The sequence below is a fragment of the Tachysurus fulvidraco genome, chromosome 12, assembly GCF_022655615.1.
Source record: "Tachysurus fulvidraco isolate hzauxx_2018 chromosome 12, HZAU_PFXX_2.0, whole genome shotgun sequence".
In the NCBI taxonomy this organism is placed as follows: Eukaryota; Metazoa; Chordata; class Actinopteri; order Siluriformes; family Bagridae; genus Tachysurus; species Tachysurus fulvidraco.
In genome coordinates, this window is record NC_062529.1 from 14,847,962 (window position 1) to 14,873,331 (window position 25,370).

General features: G+C 40.8%; 11 non-coding genes across 11 annotated transcripts; 5 read left to right on the forward strand and 6 right to left on the reverse strand.

The window, feature by feature from the left end:
- Nucleotides 1-650: 650 nt before the first annotated feature.
- On the reverse strand, nt 651-724 carry trnan-guu. Its single transcript has one exon. It is a non-coding gene; the product is annotated as a tRNA-Asn (tRNA).
- Nucleotides 725-896: 172 nt separating this feature from the next.
- trnak-cuu lies at nt 897-969 on the forward strand. Its single transcript has one exon. It is a non-coding gene; the product is annotated as a tRNA-Lys (tRNA).
- A 1,393-nt stretch (nt 970-2,362) lies between these two features.
- trnan-guu lies at nt 2,363-2,436 on the reverse strand. Its single transcript has one exon. It is a non-coding gene; the product is annotated as a tRNA-Asn (tRNA).
- A 162-nt stretch (nt 2,437-2,598) lies between these two features.
- On the forward strand, nt 2,599-2,671 carry trnak-cuu. The gene has a single exon. It is a non-coding gene; the product is annotated as a tRNA-Lys (tRNA).
- A 313-nt stretch (nt 2,672-2,984) lies between these two features.
- Nucleotides 2,985-3,058, reverse strand: trnan-guu. The gene has a single exon. It is a non-coding gene; the product is annotated as a tRNA-Asn (tRNA).
- A 172-nt stretch (nt 3,059-3,230) lies between these two features.
- On the forward strand, nt 3,231-3,303 carry trnak-cuu. The gene has a single exon. It is a non-coding gene; the product is annotated as a tRNA-Lys (tRNA).
- A 481-nt stretch (nt 3,304-3,784) lies between these two features.
- On the reverse strand, nt 3,785-3,858 carry trnan-guu. The gene has a single exon. It is a non-coding gene; the product is annotated as a tRNA-Asn (tRNA).
- Nucleotides 3,859-4,030: 172 nt separating this feature from the next.
- Nucleotides 4,031-4,103, forward strand: trnak-cuu. The gene has a single exon. It is a non-coding gene; the product is annotated as a tRNA-Lys (tRNA).
- Nucleotides 4,104-4,586: 483 nt separating this feature from the next.
- On the reverse strand, nt 4,587-4,660 carry trnan-guu. Its single transcript has one exon. It is a non-coding gene; the product is annotated as a tRNA-Asn (tRNA).
- Nucleotides 4,661-4,832: 172 nt separating this feature from the next.
- On the forward strand, nt 4,833-4,905 carry trnak-cuu. The gene has a single exon. It is a non-coding gene; the product is annotated as a tRNA-Lys (tRNA).
- Nucleotides 4,906-5,742: 837 nt separating this feature from the next.
- On the reverse strand, nt 5,743-5,816 carry trnan-guu. Its single transcript has one exon. It is a non-coding gene; the product is annotated as a tRNA-Asn (tRNA).
- Between the last annotated feature and the right edge of the window lie 19,554 nt (nt 5,817-25,370).

Genomic DNA, 25,370 nt, shown 5'->3' on the forward strand with positions numbered 1-25,370 from the left:
CCTTAGACTGGCACCAAAGGCTATCTGAAGACGCCTTTGCAGGTCATGTCAGCCAATCCGCCGCCGCCACTCTCTCGCCGCCATTGCATTCTTGCGAGGCTACTAGGTGACCGCCTTCACATTTTGCAAGCTGGGCTGTGAGTTTAAGAGCCTCTTGCTCTGTAAAACAATCAACAAACCAACAGGTGAGCCCCACGTTAGGTGAGAGGTTTCTAGTTCGCACCAGCCAACAAGCACCTGTCAGTCGGTAGAGCATGAGACTCTTAATTTCAGAGTTGAGGGTTCGAGCCTCACGTTGGGCGAGAGGTGCTTTTGAAGGAGTTGGGACGAGGCCAAAGGCCGTCTTAGCCTGGCACCAAAGGCTGTCTGAAGACGCCTTTGCAGGTCATGTCAGCCAATCCGCCTCCGCCACTCTCTCGTCGCCATCGCATTCTTGCGAGGCTACTAGGTGACCACCTTCACATTTTGCAAGCTGGGCTGTGAGTTTAAGAGCCTCTTGCTCTGTAAAACAATCAGCAAACCAACAGGTGAGCCCCACGTTAGAGGTTTCTAGGTTGCACCAGCCACCCGTCTCCGTTCACCGTCTGTGAGTTGCGCTATGCGTTATGGCAAAGCATGCATGGCACCTGGCGGGCTAAGAAAAGCCTTGCCGTCCCTGGGTGGGCTTGAACCACCAACCTTTCGGTTAACAGCCGAACGCGCTAACCGATTGCGCCACAGAGACCCGCCTGCTCATCTTCGAAAGAGGATCGTCCGCCCTGTCGTTCCGCAAATTATCCGGCGTCTTGGGAAAATTATGGGAGTTTTTGCTCTTAGGCTGAATCAGATCAAAGAAATCTCAGTCACCTGGGCAGTAGGTGCCCCGCTTTTTTCCAAGCGGGCGACACTTTTGGTGTGCCTGGCGAGCTTAGTCTGTAGAGCATGAGACTCTTAATCTCAGGAGCGTGGGTTCGAGCCCCACGTTGGGCGAGAGGTGCTTTTGCAGGAGTCGGGACGAGCCCAAAGGCTGTCTTTACTGCCTCAGGAGGAGAAAATAATAGCAACAAAGATGACGGAAAACCATAGATCGATAAAGTGCACTCTGCTGGTGAAAGTTTCCTCCAGAGATCCCTCAGCATGGTTTTAATCGTCACTTTTGGCGATTCCTTAGACTGGCACCAAAGGCTATCTGAAGACTCCTTTGCAGGTCATGTCAGCCAATCCGCCGCTGCCACTCTCTCGCCGCCATTGCATTCTTGCGAGGCTACTAGGTGACCACCTTCACATTTTGCAAGCTGGGCTGTGAATTTAAGAGCCTCTTGCTCTGTAAAACAATCAGCAAAATGACAGGTGAGCCCCACGTTAGAGGTTTCTAGGTCGCACCAGCCACCTGTCTCCGTTCACGGCCTGTGAGTTCCACTATGCGTTATGGCAAAGCTTGTGTGGCACCTGGTGGGCTAAGAAAAGCCTGTCCATTCCTGGGTGGGATTGAACCACCAACCTTTCGGTTAACAGCCAAACACGCTCCTCGTGGAAAGAGGATCGTCAAAAGAGGATCGTTCGCCCTGTTGTTCCGCAAATGAGCCGTGGATTGCCGGAGACACGATTTACCGGCCGGCTGGCCGCCCCTTATGCGCCCCGCTGATTAATAGCACGAAACTGGAAAGAAGAGGAAAGAGCTGTGTTTTTTCGGAAACGCTGCTGCAACAAATCCTGCCTTCCGGGTTAAATATGCAAACCAATAGGGTGACAGGGAGGCGGGACAATACCAATTCTCGGGTTGGAAACGAAGATCAGTACGATAGCCACAGCAATAACGAAAATCTGGCAAAAATGTCCATGAAATTCCACCATTTCAGGTTTCAATCTCTTTGACTTCTAAGAATTCTACACACAAGCTGGCCTGCCACAATCGCTTATTTATATTTGGTGCATAGGGTTGGCACAGACAAAATGCCTTAAGAGAGGTGGTTACAAAAAAAAAAAAAAAAGTGTCCAACATTCAGTGCAACAGAGACCGTCATGTGAAGGGCGTGATGTTTTTAAACGGCGTCTTGGGAAAATTATGGGCGTTTTTGCTCTTAGGGTGCATCAGATCAAAGAAATCTGGGCAGTAGGTCAGCCAATCCGCCGCCGCCACTCTCTCGCCACCATTGCATTCTTGCGAGGCTACTAGGTGACCGCCTTCACATTTTGCAAGCTGGGCTGTGAGTTTAAAAGCCTCTTGCTCTTTAAAACAATCAGCAAACCAACAGGTGAGCGCCACGTTAGGCGAAAGGTTTCTAGGTTGCACCAGCCACCAGTCTCCGTTCACGGTCTGTGAGTTGCGCTATGCGTTATGGCAAAGCGTGCATGGCACCTGGCAGGCTAAGAAAAGCCTTGCCGTCCCTGGGTGGGCTTGAACCACCAACCTTTTGGTTAACAGCCGAACGCGCTAACCGATTGCGCCACAGAGACCCGCTTGCTCATCTTCGAAAGAGGATCGTCCGCCCTGTCGTTCCGCAAATTATCCGGCGTCTTGGGAAAATTATGGGAGTTTTTGCTTTAGGCTGAATCAGATCAAAGAAATCTCAGTCACCTGGGCAGTAGGTGCCCCGCTTTTGTCCAAACCTTTGGTGTGCCCGGCTAGCTCAGTCGGTAGAGCATGAGACTCTTAATCTCAGGGTCGTGGGTTCGAGCCCCACGTTGGGCGAGAGGTGCTTTTGCAGGAGTCGGGACGAGCTCAAAGGCTGTCTTAGCCTGGCACCAAAGGCTGTCTGAAGACGCCTTTGCAGGTCATGTCAGCCAATCCGCCTCCGCCACTCTCTCGTCGCCTTCACATTTTGCAAGCTGGGCTGTGAGTTTAAGAGCCTCTTGCTCTGTAAAACAATCAACAAACCAACAGGTGAGCCCTGCGAGAGGTTTCTAGATCGCACCAGCCACCCATCTCCGTTCACGGCCTGTGAGTTCCACTATGCGTTATGGCAAAGCTTGTGTGGCACCTGGCGGGCTAAGAAAAGCCTTGCCGTCCCTGGGTGGGCTTGAACCACCAACCTTTCGGTTAACAGCCGAACGCGCTAACCGATTGCGCCACAGAGACCCGCCTGCTCATCTTCGAAAGAGGATCGTCCGCCCTGTCGTTCCGCAAATTATCCGGCGTCTTGGGAAAATTATGGGAGTTTTTGCTCTTAGGCTGAATCAGATCAAAGAAATCTCAGTCACCTGGGCAGTAGGTGCCCCGCTTTTGTCCAAGCGGGCGACACTTTTGGTGTGCCTGGCGAGCTTAGTCTGTAGAGCATGAGACTCTTAATCTCAGGAGCGTGGGTTCGAGCCCCACGTTGGGCGAGAGGTGCTTTTGCAGGAGTCGGGACGAGCCCAAAGGCTGTCTTTACTGCCTCAGGAGGAGAAAATAATAGCAACAAAGATGACGGAAAACCATAGATCGATAAAGTGCACTCTGCTGGTGAAAGTTTCCTCCAGAGATCCCTCAGCATGGTTTTAATCGTCACTTTTGGCGATTCCTTAGACTGGCACCAAAGGCTATCTGAAGAATCCTTTGCAGGTCATGTCAGCCAATCCGCCTCCGCCACTCTCTCGTCGCCATCGAATTCTTGCGAGGCTACTAGGTGACCACCTTCACATTTTGCAAGCTGGGCTGTGAGTTTAAGAGCCTCTTGCTCTGTAAAACAATCAACAAACCAACAGGTGAGCCCCGCGAGAGGTTTCTAGGTCGCACCAGCCACCCGTCTCCGTTCACGGCCTGTGAGTTCCAGTATATGTTATGGCAAAGCTTGTGTGGCACCTGGCGGGCTAAGAAAAGCCTTGCCGTCCCTGGGTGGGCTTGAACCACCAACCTTTCGGTTAACAGCCGAACGCGCTAACCGATTGCGCCACAGAGACCCGCTTGCTCATCTTCGAAAGAGGATCGTCCGCCCTGTCGTTCCGCAAATTATCCGGCGTCTTGGGAAAATTATGGGAGTTTTTGCTCTTAGGCTGAATCAGATCAAAGAAATCTCAGTCACCTGGGCAGTAGGTGCCCCGCTTTTGTCCAAGCGGGCGACACCTTTGGTGTGCCCGGCTAGCTCAGTCGGTAGAGCATGAGACTCTTAATCTCAGGGTCGTGGGTTCGAGCCCCACGTTGGGCGAGAGGTGCTTTTGCAGGAGTCGGGACGAGCTCAAAGGCTGTCTTTACTGCCTCAGGAGGAGAAAATAATAGCAACAAAGACGATGGAAAACCATAGATCGATAAAGTGCACTCTTCTGGTGAAAGTTTCCTCCAGAGATCCCTCAGCATGGTTTTAATCGTCACTTTTGACGATTCCTTAGACTGGCACCAAAGGCTATCTGAAGACGCCTTTGCAGGTCATGTCAGCCAATCCGCCGCCGCCACTCTCTCGCCGCCATTGCATTCTTGCGAGGCTACTAGATGACCGCCTTCACATTTTGCAAGCTGGGCTGTGAGTTTAAGAGCCTCTTGCTCTGTAAAACAATCAGCAAACCAACAGGTGAGCCCCACGTTAGAGGTTTCTAGGTTGCACCAGCCACCCGTCTCCGTTCACCGTCTGTGAGTTGCGCTCTGCGTTATGGCAAAGCATGCATGGCACCTGGCGGGCTAAGAAAAGCCTTGCCGTCCCTGGGTGGGCTTGAACCACCAACCTTTCGGTTAACAGCCGAACGTGCTAACCGATTGCGCCACAGAGACCCGCTTGCTCATCTTCGAAAGAGGATCGTCCGCACTGTTGTTCCGCAAATTAACCAGCGTCTTGGGAAAATTATGGGAGTTTTTGCTCTTAGACTGCATCAGATCAAAGAAATCTCAGTCACCTGGGCAGTAGGTGCCCCGCTTTTGTCCAAGCGGGCTACACCTTTGGTGTGCCCGGCTAGCTCAGTCGGTAGAGCATGAGACTCTTAATCTCAGGGTCGTGGGTTCGAGCCCCACGTTGGGCGAGAGGTGCTTTTCCAGGAGTCGGAACGAGCTCAAAGGCTGTCTTTACTGCCTCAGGAGGAGAAAATAATAGCAACAAAGACGATGGAAAACCATAGATCGATAAAGTGCACTCTGCTGGTGAAAGTTTCCTCCAGAGATCCCTCAGCATGGTTTTAATCGTCACTTTTGATGATTCCTTAGACTGGCACCAAAGGCTATCTGAAGACGCCTTTGCAGGTCATGTCAGCCAATCCGCCTCCGCCACTCTCTCGTCGTCATCGCATTCTTGCGAGGCTACTAGGTGACCGCCTTCACATTTTGCAAGCTGGGCTGTGAGTTTAAGAGCCTCTTGCTCTGTAAAACAATCAGCAAACCAACAGGTGAGCCCCACATTAGGCGAGAGGTTTCTAGGTCGCACCAGCCAACAAGCACCTGTCAGTCGGTAGAGCATGAGACTCTTAATTTCAGAGTTGTGGGTTCGAGCCCCACGTTGGGTGAGAGGTGCTTTTGAAGGAGTTGGGACGAGGCCAAAGGCTGTCTTAGCCTTGCACCAAAGGCTATCTGAAGACGCCTTTGCAGGTCATGTCAGCCAATCCGCCTCCGCCACTCTCTCGCCGCCATTGCATTCTTGCGAGGCTACTAGGTTACCGCCTTCACATTTTGCAAGCTGGGCTGTGAGTTTAAGAGCCTCTTGCTCTGTAAAACAATCAGCAAACCAACAGGTGAGCCCCACATTAGGCAAGAGGTTTCTAGGTCGCACCAGCCAACAAGCACCCGTCTCCGTTCACGGTCTGTGAGTTCTGCTATGCGTTATGGCAAAGCTTGTGTGGCACCTTGCGGGCTAAGAAAAGTCTTGTCGTCCCTGGGTGGGCTTGAACCACCAACCTTTCGGTTAACAGCCGAACGCGCTAACCAATTGCGCCACAGAGACCCACCTGCTCATCGTCGAAAGATGATCGTCCGCCCTGTCCGCCCTTTGCAGGTAATGTCAGCCAATCCACCACCTTCACTCTTTCGCCGCCATTGCATTCTGCGAGGCTACTAAGTGACCGCCTTCGCATTTTGCAAGCTGGGCTGTGAGTTTAAGGGCCTTGTTCAAAGGCCCAAGAGTGGCAAGGTTTGAACTTACTCCTGATCAGTAGTCCAACACTTTGACCACTGAGCTAGGTCATCCACCACGCACTATTACCCCGGGTTAGGGCGCAAGGAAGGTGACACCCAGGATGAGGTGTCAGTCCATCTCAGGGCAGACACCAATACACCCAGTCACACACTATGGACAATGTAAAAATGCCAATGGGAATACAACACATTTTTAGACTGAACTTACAGCATGGGGAGAACTTGCAGACTCAGAAAAGTGAAACAGTAAAGAGAAGGGAATCAAACCCAAATCCTTAAGGTGTAAGTCAACCATACTAACCATTAAGCCCCTCTGCCATTCCTCCCACCACATCCTCCCTGTAGATGTCCACAATGCTTATTAAACAAATGTGACATCTGTGTAGTCTGATCTATGTTGTATGAAATCTGAAGTTTGATTTATACTCATTGACATCATCATGATTCCATATCATCCATGCAGCATGAGCTACTGTATTCACAAATGATCTACCTTGGGTGTCTTTCTGGATAGTAAACAATTCTGAGGCACTGTACTAAAATGGTCAGAGTAGACTACATTGCAAAAAATCAGCTTATGTCCTAGTGTACGGTTGTAACAAGTAAGGTGGATATGTGTTGAAGATACAGTAGCTACTGATTCACTTGTGCGTCCCAGAGAACGATACTACACTAAGTATTAAATATAATCAACAAATGACTCACATCCCCTTGGTGATGAACTGAACAGTCTATTTATCTATGTAGTATATATAAGAGAAGTGCACTATATCTAGCAGCTGCCTAATTTAGTGGAATTATTCACAGAGTAAAGGAATGTGTGTTTTCAGCATTTTTTCCTTTTCTGCTGCATTAATATTACAGCATCTAACAATGGTCTACAAGTCAGAGAAAAAAAAATTGTTTAAGCAAATGTTACCCCTTTAAAAATCATGGTTTATTCCTTTGTCGCTCAGTTTAACACATTTTAATTGGAAAATGAAAATCTCTGAAAATATAGTCAAAGTTATTAAATTCATTCATTTTCTACTGCTTTATCCGAACTTCTCGGGTCACCGGGAGCCTGTGCCTATCTCTGGCGTCGAGGCAGGATACACCCTGGACGGAGTGCCAACCCATCACAGGGCACACACACAATTTTCCAGAGATGCCAATCAACCTAGCATGCATGTCTTTGGACCAGGGGAGGAAACCCCCGAGGCACGAACATGCAAACTCCGCATACACAAGGCGGAGGCGGGAATCGAACCTTGACCCTGGCGGTGTGAGGCAAATGTGCTAACCACTAAGCCACCATGCCCCCCCAGTTATTAAATTAGTTATGAAATTAAAATAATTGTAAGTCTGCACCAGCTAACAGCTCCTGGGATGTTAAGAGGTTAAAGCTTATATAATAAACATAGCATTTATTGTAAAGGGTATGTATAGTAAAGGGTGGTCAAAATTGCCCAACGCATCACTGGCACCCAACTACCTGCCATTGAGCACCTTCACCAGAGCAGATGTCTGTGCAGAGCTCACAACATCATCAAGGACTCTTCACATCCCAGTCACAAACTGTTTATCCTCCTTCCATCAAGAAGGAGATACAAGAACATACGCAACAGAACCAGCAGATTCATGGACAGCTTTTTCCCATCCACCATCACACCACTGAACTCTAAGAAAAGTATTATAAAGGTTAAGAGGTTCTGTGTCTCGCCAGTAGTTACACTATTGTCTGAGTTTTGTGCTGTCTTTAAAGCTTCCTTGTATATTCCTCCGAAGTGCATATGCAGTTTTTATGATTTTTTTTGTGATCTAAACTTATTATTAACAAAAAACAGCACCTCAGAGAGAGACGGGGGGGGGGGGGGGGTACCAGATTGTCACATTCAACCCAGGTAGTCATGGTAACTCTTTCTCTCCAGTGTAGGCCTCCTACAAGGATGATTGATTTATTAAGATCTAAAATTCTTCTTTGGCAGGAGCAGTTAAAAAGCAAGTCCATGAACACTATAGTGCAAATAAAATCTATCCAGGCAACTTTTTTCATTCAAAGCCATGCTACAACATTGTAGAGGCTCAACCACTTTCACTTCTGCTCTTACAAAGGCTCATGGGGTCTGTGCCTCTTCGACAATCACAATCATGATAATGAGGACTAAAAACAAAATGAAAGGCTAATTAAAATGGCACAAAGCAATCAGTCAGCCATTTGTATGTTAATTTGCACGCATATAATACAGATTTGCAAGTGTGATTTTTCCCCCATGATGCATCAATATAAGAATGAATCTAAATATATTCCACCCACATTGAGGAACCAAAATTATGTGTGTTTTTTGTCCATATGTTGACGATCTTCTTCTTAAGTGTAAAGTGCAAAAAATTCATTTCTAACACTAAGTACCATAAAATAAGACTAACCTTGGAAAGAAATGTGCTTATAAATAGTCTGGAACACTTTTCCCATGCTTTCATTTATACTAAATTGATTTTTAATCTAATCTCGATGTCTATTGCTGTTGGACATATAATATAAATATACTTTCTTATGGAAATTTAAAATATCATCTTAAAATCAAGAAATTAGTATAAAAAATGAAACTCTTTACCAGTTTTTAAAATGAAAGTTTATTTGTAGTCAGGTTTAATCTATGGACCTAAGATTAGGCAGGCTTCCATGTGATATGTAACAGTTAGACTCTTTAAATTAGTATTTATGATGAATCTGCTTTTTTTTTTTTTAATAGTTTACCTTCAATATGTGACCATCTTTCAGAATCTGGTATAGGCCTGTCCTTTATTCATGATGTAGATCTATTAATTTTATTTAATCTTTTTACAATTTATATTCTATTTTTTATTTTTACTCTGTCCACTATTTTAAGTGTCACAGTTATGAGCAAATTAACTTGCTAGTATACTTAGATATCATGGTATCACTTAGATACCATGCCACACATGTTCTAATTCATGTTTTTTAAGCACTGTGTTAAGTACAGCTTTAGTATATTTGTGATGAAAAGTGAAACATTTAAAACCAAGCATTTGCACAAACATAGTGCTTAGCACCTGCCCATCAACATCTGATTATGCACAATATCCATTTGGGGATGCTTTTTTAATACCAGACTCTTAGGTGAGAAGCGTTTTGTAATTTCATTGTGCATTTTCTAAACTGAGGTGTGGTTTCAGAAGCTTATATGTATGAAATGTAAATTCCTAAAAGGCATCACCATGAAAGGATCCAAATCTTTCAGATAAAAGGATTTTTTTTTTTACTTTTCTATGTAATGGTGGCCTGGAATTTGTATGCAGTGCTAGTACTATTTTCACAGGCTATATTTATTTCCATATATTGCATTTCAATAGCCCATGCCTCCTGTAATCACCTTTGAGGAAACCATGCTCCCTTGCGTCTCTGTTTCTGAAATTATGATTCAGCACCTTTTACAGAGTGCCTCCAAGAGTCCTTTAAATACTGAACTCATTTACAGTTAAAGTTTGGAACGAGCAAACTTTTGCCTTCATGTCTAACACAGGAGATTTTATACACAGTCCATATTTTTGTGTACTGTCTGACTCAGTCATGGAGTGTGGAGCAAGTCCGATCAGCAGGTCTGTGTGTGCTTCCTGTAGAGGTATTGCGGAGAACCCCCGGGCTTCATGAAGACGTGCCATGCTCCACCAAGCACTGACAATCCCTCCTCTGAGATACTGCCTTAGACACACACACACACACACACACACACACACACACACACACACACACACACACACACACACACACACACACACACACACACACACACACACACACACACACACATCAGCCGTGTGCGACACCTGCCAGTCACTCAGAATCCATCCTGCATTTACTAGGATTAGAGCCTGACAAGCCTCTGCTGCCTGCTTACCAACAGACAGGACTTATGGGGGATTGGAGCTGCTTCCTTTTGGGTTACATGCTTGCAATGTTAAACAGTGCATGGTCTAACAGTGGTTTGGAAAACTGTTTATTCTTTCATCCAGGCAAAATGGTCAGATTCCTACAAGTAATAGTTGAAACAAGTAGGAAACAAGTAGATTTTTCAGAAAGTAAAACCATAAATAAAAAAACAACGTCTGGCAATCTTTCTGCAGCAGAACTGGACTCCTAACTTGTCATGTGAAATGACTTACTACTTGGAAGCCATGCGAGGAATAAACCACTTGGGGGCGTGCTGTTATAGGAGAACCCACATAGTACATTGCTGGTGCCACGTCAAAGTTAATTATGTTCCAATAAAGACATGTTCTAAAGTGTTTATTCCTTTTATACCACTCCTGTTATCTTTTGCATTGTAGCAGCTTACAGACTTCTATTTTCTTCTCTCTCTTGAAGTCTTCATCCCGAAGTCTTCATTCTCATATCAGAAAACTTCAAGTTACAGCTGTACCTCTGACTGGATACTCTTTCTCTAAATAATCTCCTAGCACTATGTCAACAATTAATTAATTAATTTAGTCCCTGCATTAGTTGTTACCATAGAAACAATAATATATAAAAAAAAAAAAGTGTGGAAATATAAAGCTTGCTGATAGAACTACTTTCTGAGCCACACACTTACAGAAAATTAATCATCTTTTGACGAATCAGAATCAAGCATTCACCAGTGCTGGGGTATAAGGATATTTTAACACGCATTTTCTCTCCTCACTCTGGAGAACATTGTGTCTTTTTACCTCATGACAGAGCTTTTGATTAGAGCTTGACAGGACAGTGACTGTGGCAAGTGGCTGCTTTTCTGTCCAGGGGCCTGTTCATGCTGTGAATATAATCCTCCTGTTTGTGTTGAAATGTCATGTCAAATCCATGTCAAACTAGCTGCTCCAACATGTTACTGAAAAGTTTTTATTTTTTATTAAAATATTTGTTTGGATTAAGAAACAACTTTATTTCATAGGTTAAGTAGTTTTGGTTGAATCAGTAAGAATAAGCAGACCTGCAAGTCATCATCATCGTCATCATCATCATCATCATCATCATCATCATCATCATCATCGTCGTCATCATCATCATCATCATCATCATCATTATTATCATCATCAGCCTCTTTATCATCATCATCATCATCATCATCATCATCATCATCATCATCATCATTTGTTTGGATTAAGAAACAACTTTATTTCATCGGTTAAGTAGTTTTGGTTGCATCAGTAAGAATACGCAGACCTGCAAGTCATCATCATCATCATCATCATCATCATCATCATCATCATCATCATCAGCCTCTTTATCATCATCATCATCATCATCATCATCATCAACAACAACAACCTCTTTCATAAAGCTAATGATTATCATCATCAACCTCTTTATCATCATCATGATCATCATTCTTATCATCATATTGATTATCATCATGAATCTCTTTATCATCATCATCATCATCATCATCATCATCATCATCATCATCATCAACTTCATCATCATCATAGTGATTATTATTGTCATCAACCTCTTTATCATCATCATCATCATCATCATCATCATCATCATCATCATCATCATCATCATCATTCTCATCATCATCTTGATTATCATGAATCTCTTTATCATCATCATCATCATCATCATTATAATGATTATTTTTGTCATCAACCTCTTTATCATCATCATCATCATCATCATCATCATCATGTTTATCATCATCATCATGTTTATCATCATCATCATCATCATCATCATCATCATCATCATCATCAACAACAACCTCTTTTTTCATCATCATGATAATCATCATCATCATCATCATCATCATCATCATCATCATCATCATCATCATCATCCTCAATAGCTGGTTTATCCAGGTCAAGCTATCTCTAAATCCAGAGGCTATTCCAGTAAGACTGGATGAGAGGCAGACTGGGCTACCAGTCCATCACATTGCTCTGCACTGGAAGTACAATCAGGCAGAAAGTGATGTTTTATGCAGAGTCTCTATAGAGCCAGTCCTTCTGTATCTATTCTCACTGCTCACACCAGTTATCACTATTTACCATCGGATCAGGATAGTGACTAAGATCTAGCAAATAAAGCATCATGTGAGTTTTCACTACTCACTCATGTAAGATCAACGACATAATATTTATTAAAATGACCCACAGTGTTCCATCTGTAATTATGGCTAAAATAACCACAAATTCAAAATCAGATCTTATTCAAAGATTTATAAACAATTATTATAGAAACCAAGGCACTGGGTGCTTCCAAGCCCCAGATCCTATTACTTGGCAGCAAATACCATGACTATAAGTGACTTGCTACTGCTGGGCTGATAAAAGAAGCTAAAATCTTTCAGCCAGTGTGGCACATTCCCCTATTTAATGCTTGAATACAATCACCCAGAATTTCCTAAACATACATTAAATTAACTGTTGCAAATCTCTACATTTCATATTTTCTCACTTTTGCTAACACTTTTCATATAAATTGTCATATTTCATACCTACAAAATGCTGTCAATATTTGTAGTCCGGTTCCATCAAACTAAACGCTTACAGCACATATACACTGGATACCTTGATTGCAGCTGTGACATAGAGTGAGAGTTGATTGTCATTTTGTCCTTGTGTCCTGTATGTCATTTTTTATAACATTTATAGAACTGTACAATTTTTGACAATGTTATTGCTCTCTTTCTTCTTTTCTCTAATTGAATACGCTACTAAAAACCTTTTAAATATCCCAGATGTAAAGGGCATATAGGAAGGGCACATTTTTTTCTGGCCTATGATTTTCTTACAACAACCTGAAAATCATATGGTACTAAACAGGTGATGAGTTTTGTATTCTACACAAAGCACTGAAAAAAAAAAATCAGGAATGAAACAGAAAAAATGTTTTTACCCCAAATTACCAAAAACCATTAGCTGAAATGTTTGGCTTTTAGGATATACTTGATTAATCATAATGAACATAATGCTGTGTATTTTTATTAGTGTTTTCACTATGGCTTAATAAGTGGGTAGAGTCAAACAAATACAATCAAATCACTGGCAATTTCATCATGTTTTCACCTGCTCAAATAGAACAGACTGAATCAGTAAAGTGCTCTAAAACATCAGGGTTATTTGGAATTGAATAATGCATTGCGTGCAGTGTTTGTAAGTCGGTTGCTGACTCATGTGTGGCTCTGTCCTCACTATGAACTCATCACACTAGACACACACAGGACTCCCACTGAGCGGAGGAAAAAGCCTACAAAGGTGAACTCAAAGTTCTGTCACTTAACATTAGACCTCAGATGGTCCTCTGGCTTGCTTTTCTTGTCATCATAACCTAGTGTCATCTTATTCCTTTAACATAATACTCCTTCTTTTGCTTTTTCAGGGCAAAAGGAGCCTTGCATCCACTTAGCATAGCCATCAGTCTCTGTAAAGCTCCAGCTTTCATTTCCTCCCAGCTGTGCTCTCATCTGTCAGTGAACATATTCCAGTGCAGCAGTTGCTCACTGATGATTGACATGGATGCTGGAGATGATTGGGAATAAAAATTTGTTTGAAGGCAATATGTTGAACCCCAGGGGCTAATATTGAGCTGGGCAAAGCTAAGGTGTCAATGACAAAAAAGCCAGTGGAAAAAGAGTGGCAGATTGTTAATGAGATCCTGGTGAGATGATTACAAATCGAAGACTTGCATTGGAGCAGGAAAGAGGGTAGTTTTGGGTTCACGATGATTGGCATGATGTCTGAGATCAGTCAGCAGAGCTCTATTCTGACATTATATATCTGTTTGCTCTTCTTCAACACAAAATCTTTTTCCTGACTTTTCTTTCTCCCAGAGGGCAGCATCTAATTGCGATGCACCAAACAACCAGTGGGTGATTGTCACTCTTTTCTCTGGTGGGAAGCATGTTGAGTTCTCAGATGGATTGTGCCCCTGTTCTTCTGACAGGAACTTTTACAAGTTGATCCTTTACTAACGACTTCCTAATGGATTCTGCTGCTTTCAAAAGCAGTGGTGTGCATGACTGCAGTGATGTATGAAGTGATAAAATGTCACATTGTTCCACATAAATGCAGACATATAGAGAGAATTCTTGTTGCTATTAAATATTCTTAGTCATTATGGCAGAATAATGATTCTGTATTATTAAGACTGGATGTCTGTCAGGTAGCAAGAGAAATTAGTCTTAAGTGATAAAAATTGGTCGGATTTTGTTAATTGTCTGCTTTTAGGCTTTAGGAAAAGACTAGTTGTTCTGTGTAACAAGCTGCTGTGATGTGCTCAATTTACACTACATCTCTGCTGGGCACGTTAGAACATATTAAGGTGCCAAAATAAACAATCTCCCCTGCTAGCTTTCCCCCAGATCTCTGAACCTCAAAGCCTCCCCAGTCCTTACTTCGGGGGATTCATTTTGTGTATGCGATAATTACTGAGAAAATCATCTCAGAGAGGGGTCCAAACAAGCACCAGCATTACCCATAATGGTGATTAACTGTGATTTCCAGGATATTTTCAAGGGATACGAGTGTTCAGAAGGTTGATGTAAAACAACAGCTATACCCACCTTTAATTTGTATTCATTTTTGTGTTGTTTTTGTTCACTGAAATATTGTCAAACTGTTACATCAAAAATGTCAAAAAAAAAAAAACCTATAAGCTTAGTAATACTTTAAATCTCTGAAGCCCATATTCATTCTTTCAAACCTTTATGTTTATACATTTTTTGAGGATTTATGAGGCATCAAGCGATGATTAGATGGAATCATGACCATTGTTGAAAGAATTATATGCACAGTTTGAATGGTTTATCAATATAGACAGTGTAATGTTTGGCTTTTTGTACTATGTTTGATTAGCAGGTTTACCATTGCACATATTTATGTTGTAGCTTTGCTGCATGTGTGTGCCCTGTGTGCGTTGTTTGTCTGCCAGTTTGTGTAGCTGTGTATACAGATTTTCATGGCTTTGCCTGTGGAGGAGATTATCTTTTGTGGGCAGGTCGCCACAGCACACTGACCACAACTCCAAGAGCAGGTAGAAAGTTAACTCAAGGACACTGGAGACTTATTTAGAAACAAGGAGTTATGGTGCATGTCTGTGAGGCCAGTGTTTTTAGTACACATCAATGTTAGAGGAGAGAAAGGGGTCAGAGGAGGAGGTTTTGTTTTAAAGAAGGTTGACCATTGCGTTTGGTTTATTTTGTTGATTTAATTGCAATTAACATTGTAGCAATAGCTTCGAGTAACCTTCATTCACTATACTTCAAAGTGGCCATTATTTTTCTTTATTAACTAAAACAAAATGCTGTATGGACCACCTACATCTTGTGGATTGTGTTTACATCCAAAATATTTTATTATTGCATTTTATTCACTACAAACCTGTGTACTGGTCAGTGCTGCACTGTCCCTTGTCAGTTATTCTACTGTACAGTCTTGCACGGTTTGCTAACATTTGCACTTAATTTAGCATTGTGTAGGTCTACGTAGTGTACTTAGTTCTTTGTTGTCTTGTTTAAGTCTGTAGTTTCTGTAGCATGCTGTCAATGGATGAACCTTTTGTCATCATACTGTGCCATCTGTAAATGTTATAGTCACAATAAAAGCTTCTTGACTTGATTTCATATTTCTATAAAACAGCTGATGCCAATATAAGTTGGTTTAATGAAAGATAAGACATTTCCTACGTGGATTGTGTTTCAATCCAAATACTGTACTGCATACATATTAATTCATTCATTTATCTGAAGTAACTGTTTATTTCCTGGTCACACAGGCTTCAGATAAAAGCCATGGAACATTGATCATGAGGAAGAAATACAGCCTCATAGGGATGCCAGTCCATCACAAACTAGCCTCACTCACACACACACACACACACACACACACACACACACACACACACACACACACACACACACACACACACACACACACACACACACACACTGCTTTTTGGAGGTGAGAGGTAGGAAATATAAAATATACAATACTGTTTAAAGTCGAAGACAACTAAGCTTTCGAAAAGGGTATTTATACTGATAGTACTCTTCGTCCCTGACCATGTTCGAGAATGCTTTTTTCATAGAAAGACTACAAAGCACTTTTGTATGTTGCTCTGGATAAAAGCATCTGCTAAATGCTGGAATTGTAGTTGCTCTTGAGACATTAACCATCACACTTACTTCTTTCTGCTTCTCTTAGTTGACAAGCAAACATTTTTTCTGTACAAAACAAATGTGAAAAGCAATTAAAACTGTAAAATTTCACACTGTACAGATATTAATATATAAGATATTTATATAAAATCTGAGTGTGGGTAGAAATCAGATGAAGAGACAATGCTGAGGCTCAGGTTTAAATGCCACATGTGAGTTTTACCTACTGAGATTGGTGTGGGTGGTGCTGAAAATTAAAGGGAGAGCACAGTCTCCATTAAAAGAGCACGTTTGGTTATATAAATAAGATAAATGTAAATGTAGGTGGGTTTTATTTTAGAGAATTTGGAATAAAATTGCATTTTTCCCTTTACTATTATATATATATACATTATATCCTGTTGGTTTCATAGTGTATTTTGAGCCCGTCTCTTTTCCCTGTCCACAGAGAGGCTGCTGCTGACCGTGTGCCCTCTCTCCCTCCCTTTCACTCTCCCCTGTGCTCTGGCCTTGGTGCTGCATTACCTAAGGGATCTGTAAATGAAGTCTTGGTTCTGTTTCACCGAGCCCAGTGCTGCCCATTAACCACTGTGAAAGTGTCCTCTGTCTAACCCTTAGAGCAATTCAACTGGCCAAACACTGGGTCAAACTATAGTGGCACTCACATAGGAAGTATCTGCATGCTGACCATCCAATTATTCGTGCTCATTCAAAGATGAAGTTTTTTCAGTAATATATTAGTTGTAATTGTGAAAAAAGTACTATCTGAAAAAAGAAAGTATCTTGAAGAAGTAACAGAAAAACGTTTTAATTATTATTAAAACGCTTAATGCAAAGGAAGAATCAAAATTTTGGTATTTTTATATATAAAATATAGTGTGTATATACTTTTTTTCACACACATAAATACATACATAATATATAAAAAGCATTATTTTGGCCCACAACAGGATCAGTACTTTCTGGATTGTACCTGAGCACCAGGTGGCGTGTCTGTAATTGTTCTGCCTCTCTTTCTGCATGCATACGTGCTCATGCAAAAGTGTGTGTTTGAGTGTGTGTGCTGAATGAATAGCTGTGATGAGTGAATCTGCTGAAAAGCTTAAGTAGCAGATGGTAAAAAGCTTAGGAGAAAGAGACCTGTGCAGAAATTAAAATTCAGACTCTTTAAGAGAAAGTCAGATGTGCTTAAGCTGTTTGAATCAAACAGGGTCAAGCACAGATTCTGTTAAACTCGACTCACCAGGACCCTCTGCTTGCCTTTAAGTTTTAAGAACTAAGCAAAAAAGAGAGGAAGGTTTTGATGCTGTCATTAGATCTCTAGCCTGTTATAAATTGTTTAAAAGGGATTGCTCTTTAAGCTGAGGCTTTAAAAACTGCACACATTTCCCTGTACAAGTCTTAGCAGTTTCCCTGTGCAGTAGTAGGTCTCTCTCCATCACAGTATATCACTAACAGTGTGCAGTTTGTGAGTGTAGCCTATTCCCACTTGATTTAGAATTATTTATAATGATTTAGAGCTTACATTATCAACCACCACAATAGGCAAGAAAAAAGCGTAACACTACTACTACTACTACTACTACTACTACTACTACTACTATTACTACTACTACTAATATTAATAATAATTAGTTATAGTAGTAGTAATAGTAATATCACTACTGAAGGCAGGGAATCAACCTTGACACTGAGGGCTTAATTCTCAGTGCTGGTACCTGGCACAGATAGAATGGGAGGGTTGTTTCAAGATGGGTGTAAAACCTGTGGAAACACAGAACAAAATGGAGCTAAATGACAAGAACAACTACAGTAGTAGCAGCAGTAGTGCTAGTATTAACTACAGCTATTATTATTATTATTATTATTATTATTATTATTATTATTATTATTATTATTGTTGTTGTTGTTGTTGTTGTTGTTGTTGTTGTTGTTGTTGTTTACTGTATCTGAAAGAACTAGATTACAACTAGAAAAGGACTTGCTTTCTATTATTACAGTGTAATTTACTCATATATAAAATTAATATTTTCAGTTAATTCCCTTCTGGAACAATAATAATCATGTATCCAATGTTAGAGATTTAAACACTTATGTACGCCGCTCTGGATAAGCGAGTCAGCCAAATGCTGTAAATGTAAATGTAAATGTAAATGTAAATTTAGAAATACATACAAAAAAGCACCTCTGCAAATCCAACTTCAAATAATTCAAATTCTACCATAAATACTTCCATTTGATCATTTACACTTAAAGGATTAGTATGCATAAAGTGTTTTTGTGAGTTTGTCTTCTAATTCAATATTTCATGTGTAGACGTGTGACTCGGTGGCCCTCTGACTGAGGACAGATTTAATGGAATAGCTGTGACCTGCAGACCGGATCATGCACCCTCCACTGGACATAAACCCCATTCCACTTTGCACCTTGTTCTTCTTTCTCCTCTCACTAATACAATCCCCTTTAAGCCAGACCACAAAATGATTGTTCCATCCTTCAGCCAATTGGCTGGCGGACAGATTAAGGGCATGTTTTCAGACCATTAATGTTTTTTTTACAGCACTGGATGCCACATGTGACAAGATAGCACCAGCAGCAAGCAAACAAAATGTTATGGTCCTTTTTAAAATGTTAGAAATGACAAGTAATAACAAATAACAAGTGTCATAGTCAAAACCAAGACATTTCACATGAAATCGTTCAACTGTTGAACCAATTCAAGTCTGTTTAATGTCTCAGTAAATGTAAAAACACCACACTGTTTTAATATGCCATGAAATATGCATAAACATCCCTCCTTCTAAGTTACATTCGTTCTCATCTTAGAAATATCTCTAAAAATCTCTAAATCCACAGCAGATGTTTTTGGGGGGTAATTACATACTGTCTAACACTCAGAGTGTGACATACACTAAATGTGTGGCATACACTGTGACCATGGCCCACAAGCTCGACATTCAAGCCATGAAATCTCCCTGCTCTCAGTGGCTCCAGATGCCAGGAGTCAGTTTAACACTGATAATTGGAAACCGGAGACCAAGACATGGGTTAGGTTGTGACAAGTAGTGTAGACTCAAGCATACAACAGGGAATATGATGCTAAAAATAGACAATCTGACACATACTATACAAAGAGCACCCAGGATGGCTATGTTTGGCTGGAGGTGCTGACGGCCAGCACTTGCTCTTCTCTGTCCAGGGATCACTTGCCTCAGCACATGGCTTTGATTAACAGCAGATGAGCTCAGATTTCTCTCCTGCTTTATGACTATTCTAGGCCATGATGATAATATACAATTCTCTGGTGTATACTAAATGACCTACAGTGCTGTGTGAGTAGAGATATTAAGATTAATTCCACCTTTTCCCCTCTGTTTTCATTTTCAAAATGGAAAATCTTCAGAAGGACAAAGCTAATCATTTCTTATGTATGCGGCCTTAAACTGCAGAGAAATTTGTAAATCTAAGCCTAATGATAGTTATGAATGAATGAATGAATGAATGATTGAATGAAGTAATGAACTAACTAGACTGAATAGACTAGAATATAGTGTATACAGTAAAGTAATCTGATAAAGTCAATGAAAGTGAAATTCATGACAGTAGTGACTGGACACCACTAAGAGATTTATGAGTTACAAATCGAGATATTTTCATACTGTTTTTACACTGTTTATGATCTTAAGGGCTTACAAATTCAGTATATGTGTTACAATAAAAACTGAACCATATAGTATAGGGTTTCTTCATAGGCATAAACCATACATTTAATTCTGTAGTCCCTTCATGTACCTTGTACCTTATTGAGACAATGTTTGCTTTTACTTCTTGTTTTTCCTCTAAAGGATTAAACATAGAGACACATATCTTTCAAGATATCGTTCAAATATCTTGTCTTTTTTGTAATTGTGTATATTGTGAGGGAGAGTGTAGTCCTGCTTTCTTATTTACTCCAGTTGGACCTATTCTTACAGCAGTTATGCATGTTGACATTTCCAGCAGAAGAGATTTTAAACCACTGAAATTCATGGTGCATTTGATTTGAAGTCAGATTTTGAACAAGAGGAGTAAAGACCCTGTACAGCATAATGACGGTCTTTCAAAAAAAGTGAATAAGTCATTATGGCTAAGAAAATGGCTCTCGTGTGCTCTGGGATATTGTTGTTTAGGCAGTGGGAAGAGCTGAGAGCACTTTGCTGGGAGTAATGACTTTCCTGTTATCAGTTATTTTACTCAACACTTCCCTCATAATCATTTGAATGTTTATTTTGCATCAAACATGTTCGCCTTTGAAAACCATTCACAGAGATATATTCTATCAATCTATTTGATACTTAGTGCAAGCTATGTATGCCCTGAAAACACAGCAAAACTCAGTCAAACCCATCATGTGTGCCAACGGGTTTCTTAATTAGGTCTATGAGCATAGCATATGATGTGCTGTAAGTATGTCTTCAGTTGCTGAGCTCGGGAAGCCAGGGATTGAACAAATCAAGCACTCTTTATCTGCTGAATAGATGAACTCCATGTGTGTATTCCACTGATTCCTCATTGAGCACATTTTGCTTTCCGTCAGTGAAATTGGTCCTCTGATAAAGAGATTGCATTTATACCTTAGAATAGTGACTCCCAGAGCACTGGGACTCAGCTCAAGTCCATGACAGACAATTTAATTGGTATATTCACAATTCTCAGTAAACAACCCAGCCTCTTCTGTTGCTGTCATTATCCTGTAGTTTTTTCAATGTATTGCTGATTGCAAGAAAAAATATGTGGGTTTTTCCACATGCGGGTTATAATATAGAGCTTCCCCCTGAGCCTTTTTCTTTATCAAGTAGACACATGTGATTCATCTGTCTTTTGCCAAGTGACACATGTTCCCAGAACTGCAGTCATCCACTCACAAGCTACAGTCAATACAGGGAAACTGACAACATGGTATGGGGATTTTTTTATAGATCAAAATGTCTGTACAATTTACAGAGCACAATGTGACACTGTTAAATCAATCCTGTATTTTAAGTGTGTTGCATCCTTCTTCCTGACCTGTGTGTTTCATTTATTTGATTTTAGACTATTTTGACTTATACTCAGAATTCTAAGACAAAAAGTGCAGTAGCAAATTCACATATATAAATAAGAAATTCATACGTTACATAGAAAACATAACAAATTATTTCTTGTGGTTGCTCGACATGTCTTTCATAGAGAATTTCAAGGTTTCTTAAATTCTGTTTGTTCATCCAAATGTTTTCCAGAGGGCAGATGGCAAGTTCTCGGTTTACCACAGTAAATGGTTTTCTCTTCTGTCTTGTCAGCACATGATAGAATTGCATAAGAAAAAAGTGAATTCTGAATTTCAAATCTTAACAGAAATTATGGCTGAAAGGACACAGATTGCAAGTGTTCTAGTACCCATGGCTGTGCTGACAGCATTGTCTTGCCTAAGATAACAAACCGAAGGTGAAGGTTTCTTAATTTCTCTATTAGATTCTGTTGCTACTCTAATTAACCTCAACAAATAAGGGTTCAGTTAAATGTACCTCTATTGCTGTTGTTTACATTTATTCCTTTGGTGGAGTGTGTTTAGCTAAACAGACCTACAAGTGAGACAGAATATAATTAAATTCGAAGGAGTTTATGGCTAAGAGTCTTGCCCAAGGGCCCAGCAGTAGCTCTCTAAGTCTCTCAGTCGTTAGCTTTATAGGAAAAATCCGCCTCGAATGACTTGCATATTAATCTTTATAATTAACATGTGATCTTCTGTGTAATAAAATTGCAAATGACTGATTTTTTTTAGTTTAAATGTTTCATCCACATATTGATCTATTTTCACTTTTTTTAACTGTTTTACCCACAATGCAGACTGACTAACTTCTCATAGTGGCACCAGAGGGAATTAGGCCATGCTTCATCTATGCCTGATGAGATGAATGCAGCAGTGCTTTAGTCCTTTAGTCTGTCCAGCTCTCTCACCTTCTCATTTGTATTTTTTGCTCAAACAGGCCAGGATCTAAGGCTTCAACCTTCATGCTAACAACATGTTTGTCATCTTAGATCATCCACACAGCTAAGCCAAAGCTCTGCTGTAACTCAGTGCAGCTATGTTGAATGGTGTCCAGCATTTGATGACTTCACTACATCTATTTCTATGTTAAAGTTCTCAGTAATATGACATTGAACATTGCTGAAAAATTAGTAAAACGTGAGTAAAGCAGCTCTGGCTCTTTTGTTTTTATGTGCTAACAGTGAAAGCTGAAAGAGATTGTTGAAATATTTACCAATTAAATGCCATTGTTATTGTGCTAGCATTGTTCCATGTGGTATGACAAAGAAATACATCAATACTGATTGTTGTAACATGCTGGAGGTTGTACTAATGTCTGATTATCTGCTGAATGTTGTATTTATTTGTAATGTATTTGTTTCTTATCTAAAAGCTTGTACATACACAGACACACAATTTTCTGAATGAAAGAGGATCTATACAGATATGAATAGGTGCATTCAAATCAACTAGAATCAAATTTTATTTGTCACGTACACATACATACAGAGTACGACATGCAGTGAAATGCTTTTCACGTCTGTCTGGTATTCAAGCATAAAAAGGAATGGGATTCATTGTGTGTGTGGGAAATTTGTGTGTGGGAGAGTTTTACTTCAAAATGAGATTTACCCAGTCCAAGACAGAGTACATTAATTCATCTTTAGTAATGATATGTACAGACTATTCTGACAGCACTGATGGTTTAGACAGACAGACAGACAGACAGACAGACAGACAGACAGACAGATAGATAGATAGATAGATAGATAGATAGATAGATAGATAGATAGATAGATAGATAGATAGATAGATAGATAGATAGATAGATAGATAGATAGATAGATAGATACCCTGGAAACTTTGCATACACATAAAATTTCTTCTGGGATTTGACTCCAGTTACTATGAGTTCTTCCCATGTCCATGTGGGTTTCTGCTGGGTTCTCTGTTTCTCTCCCATCTCTCACTTTTAAATTATGTAGCAAGACAGTGTCTCTGCGGACTCCCTGTTCCTGCCAGACCCCTAACACCCCCAACCCCAACACACACACACACACACACACACACACACACACACACACACACACACACACACACACACACACACACACACACACACTCACCCCCAACACCCCCCACCCCTCCACCCCCACACAAACCTAATAAACAGGTGAAATTATGTGCCACGCATTGGAAAGTCATATTGACAATTTTTATGAAACTTAATTTAACCTTCAAGAGTTTGATATAACCTTCTGCTTTTCAAGTCTTCCTGACATCAAACAAATGCCACGGGTTCTACAGTGACACCCTGTGTAAGCCCCTGAGTATTTCAGTATAATTTGAACACTGTCAGTAACTCTTCCATGGAGGACTGCAGTCATACATTATATTTTCACACTAGATCAGCTGAGCTCAGGTACACTCTGGGAAAAGAAAGCCAAATAAAGTGTATTGCATGAACACTTTCTGCTGTCCCTACCCTTTTCCATACCCAGGAGCTTTTTATCAAATGTTGGATAAGTGGAGGTGGAGGAAGCGGCAATGTAGTGAGACTTTCGTCCCAGCTTGGACTGTCAAAGCACTGCAGGCTTTGTGCTGGAGCATCATGTCAGCCTGGTTTGATTAGCAACTTGGCATGCTGTCTCTTGTTGGCTTTCCAACTGTGAGCTTGGCAGGTCCAGCCTCAGTGGGTTTTTTCCAAGTGGGCCCTACACACATTCTGTCTTCACGGTGTGCTGCCCCATAATGCTTGCAAACATTATGTACAGGCCACTGGGACACACATGAATGGCTAGATATACTCTAGATACACTCTTCTCTACAGACACTCTATACAATTTGAGTGCACCACTATATCCTATAATCACTCTATACACGTTGAGTTTACTACTCTAGCCTATAATCACTCTATACACTCTAAATGTACAACTCTACACTATAATCACTCTATAAACTCTAAATGTACAACTCTACACTATAATCACTCTATAAACTCTAAATGTACAACTCTACACTATAATCACTCTATAAACTCTGAGTGCACTACTCTCACTACAATCACTATATACACTATACACTACACTACAGTACAATCACTCTATACACTCTATACACTACTCTATAGTACAATCACTCTATACACTCTATACACTACTCTATAGTACAATCACTCTATACACTCTATACACTACTCTATAGTACAATCACTCTATACACTCTATACACTACTCTATAGTACAATCACTCTATACACTATACACTACTCTACACCACACACTGTTCTACATTACAATCACTCTATACACTCTGAGTACACTATGCTGTAATCACGCTATACACTATACACAGCTCCACACTACAAACACTCTATACACTACACACTACTCTACCCCATAATTCCTCTATACACACTGAGTACACTACACTACAATCACTCTATACACTATACACTACTCTACCCTATAATCACTCTATACACACTGAGTACACTACACTACAATCACTCTATACACTGTACACTACTCTACCCTATAATCACTCTATACACACTGAGTACACTACACTACAATCACTCTATACACTATACACTACTCTACCCCATAATTCCTCTATACACACTGAGTACACTACACTACAATCACTCTATACACTATACACTACTCTACCCTATAATCACTCTATACACACTGAGTACACTACACTACAATCACTCTATACACTATACACTACTCTACCCCATAATCACTCTATACACACTGAGTACACTAAACTACATGCACTCTATACACTGTACACTACTCTACCCCATAATCACTCTATACACACTGAGTACACTACACTACAATCACTCTATACACTGTACACTACTCTACCCTATAATCATTCTATACACTCTTTTAGGATGTAAATCAAAATATATGTTTTAATTTAAACCATCAACTCCTTCTTTAATCCTGTGTAAAAACACTCATCACATCATGAAATATTACTCAAATATTGCTCATAAATAACATGAACATGCAATGGGTCTAATAAAATACACACAAACATCTCCTTGAATGTTGAACAGAACATGAAGGTTAAGTTCTTTTCATTGAGCTTCAGTGGTTTCAAGCAGCACTGAGTAATATGACATGGAAGCAGAGTTGCTGTTATTGATCAGTGAGATTCA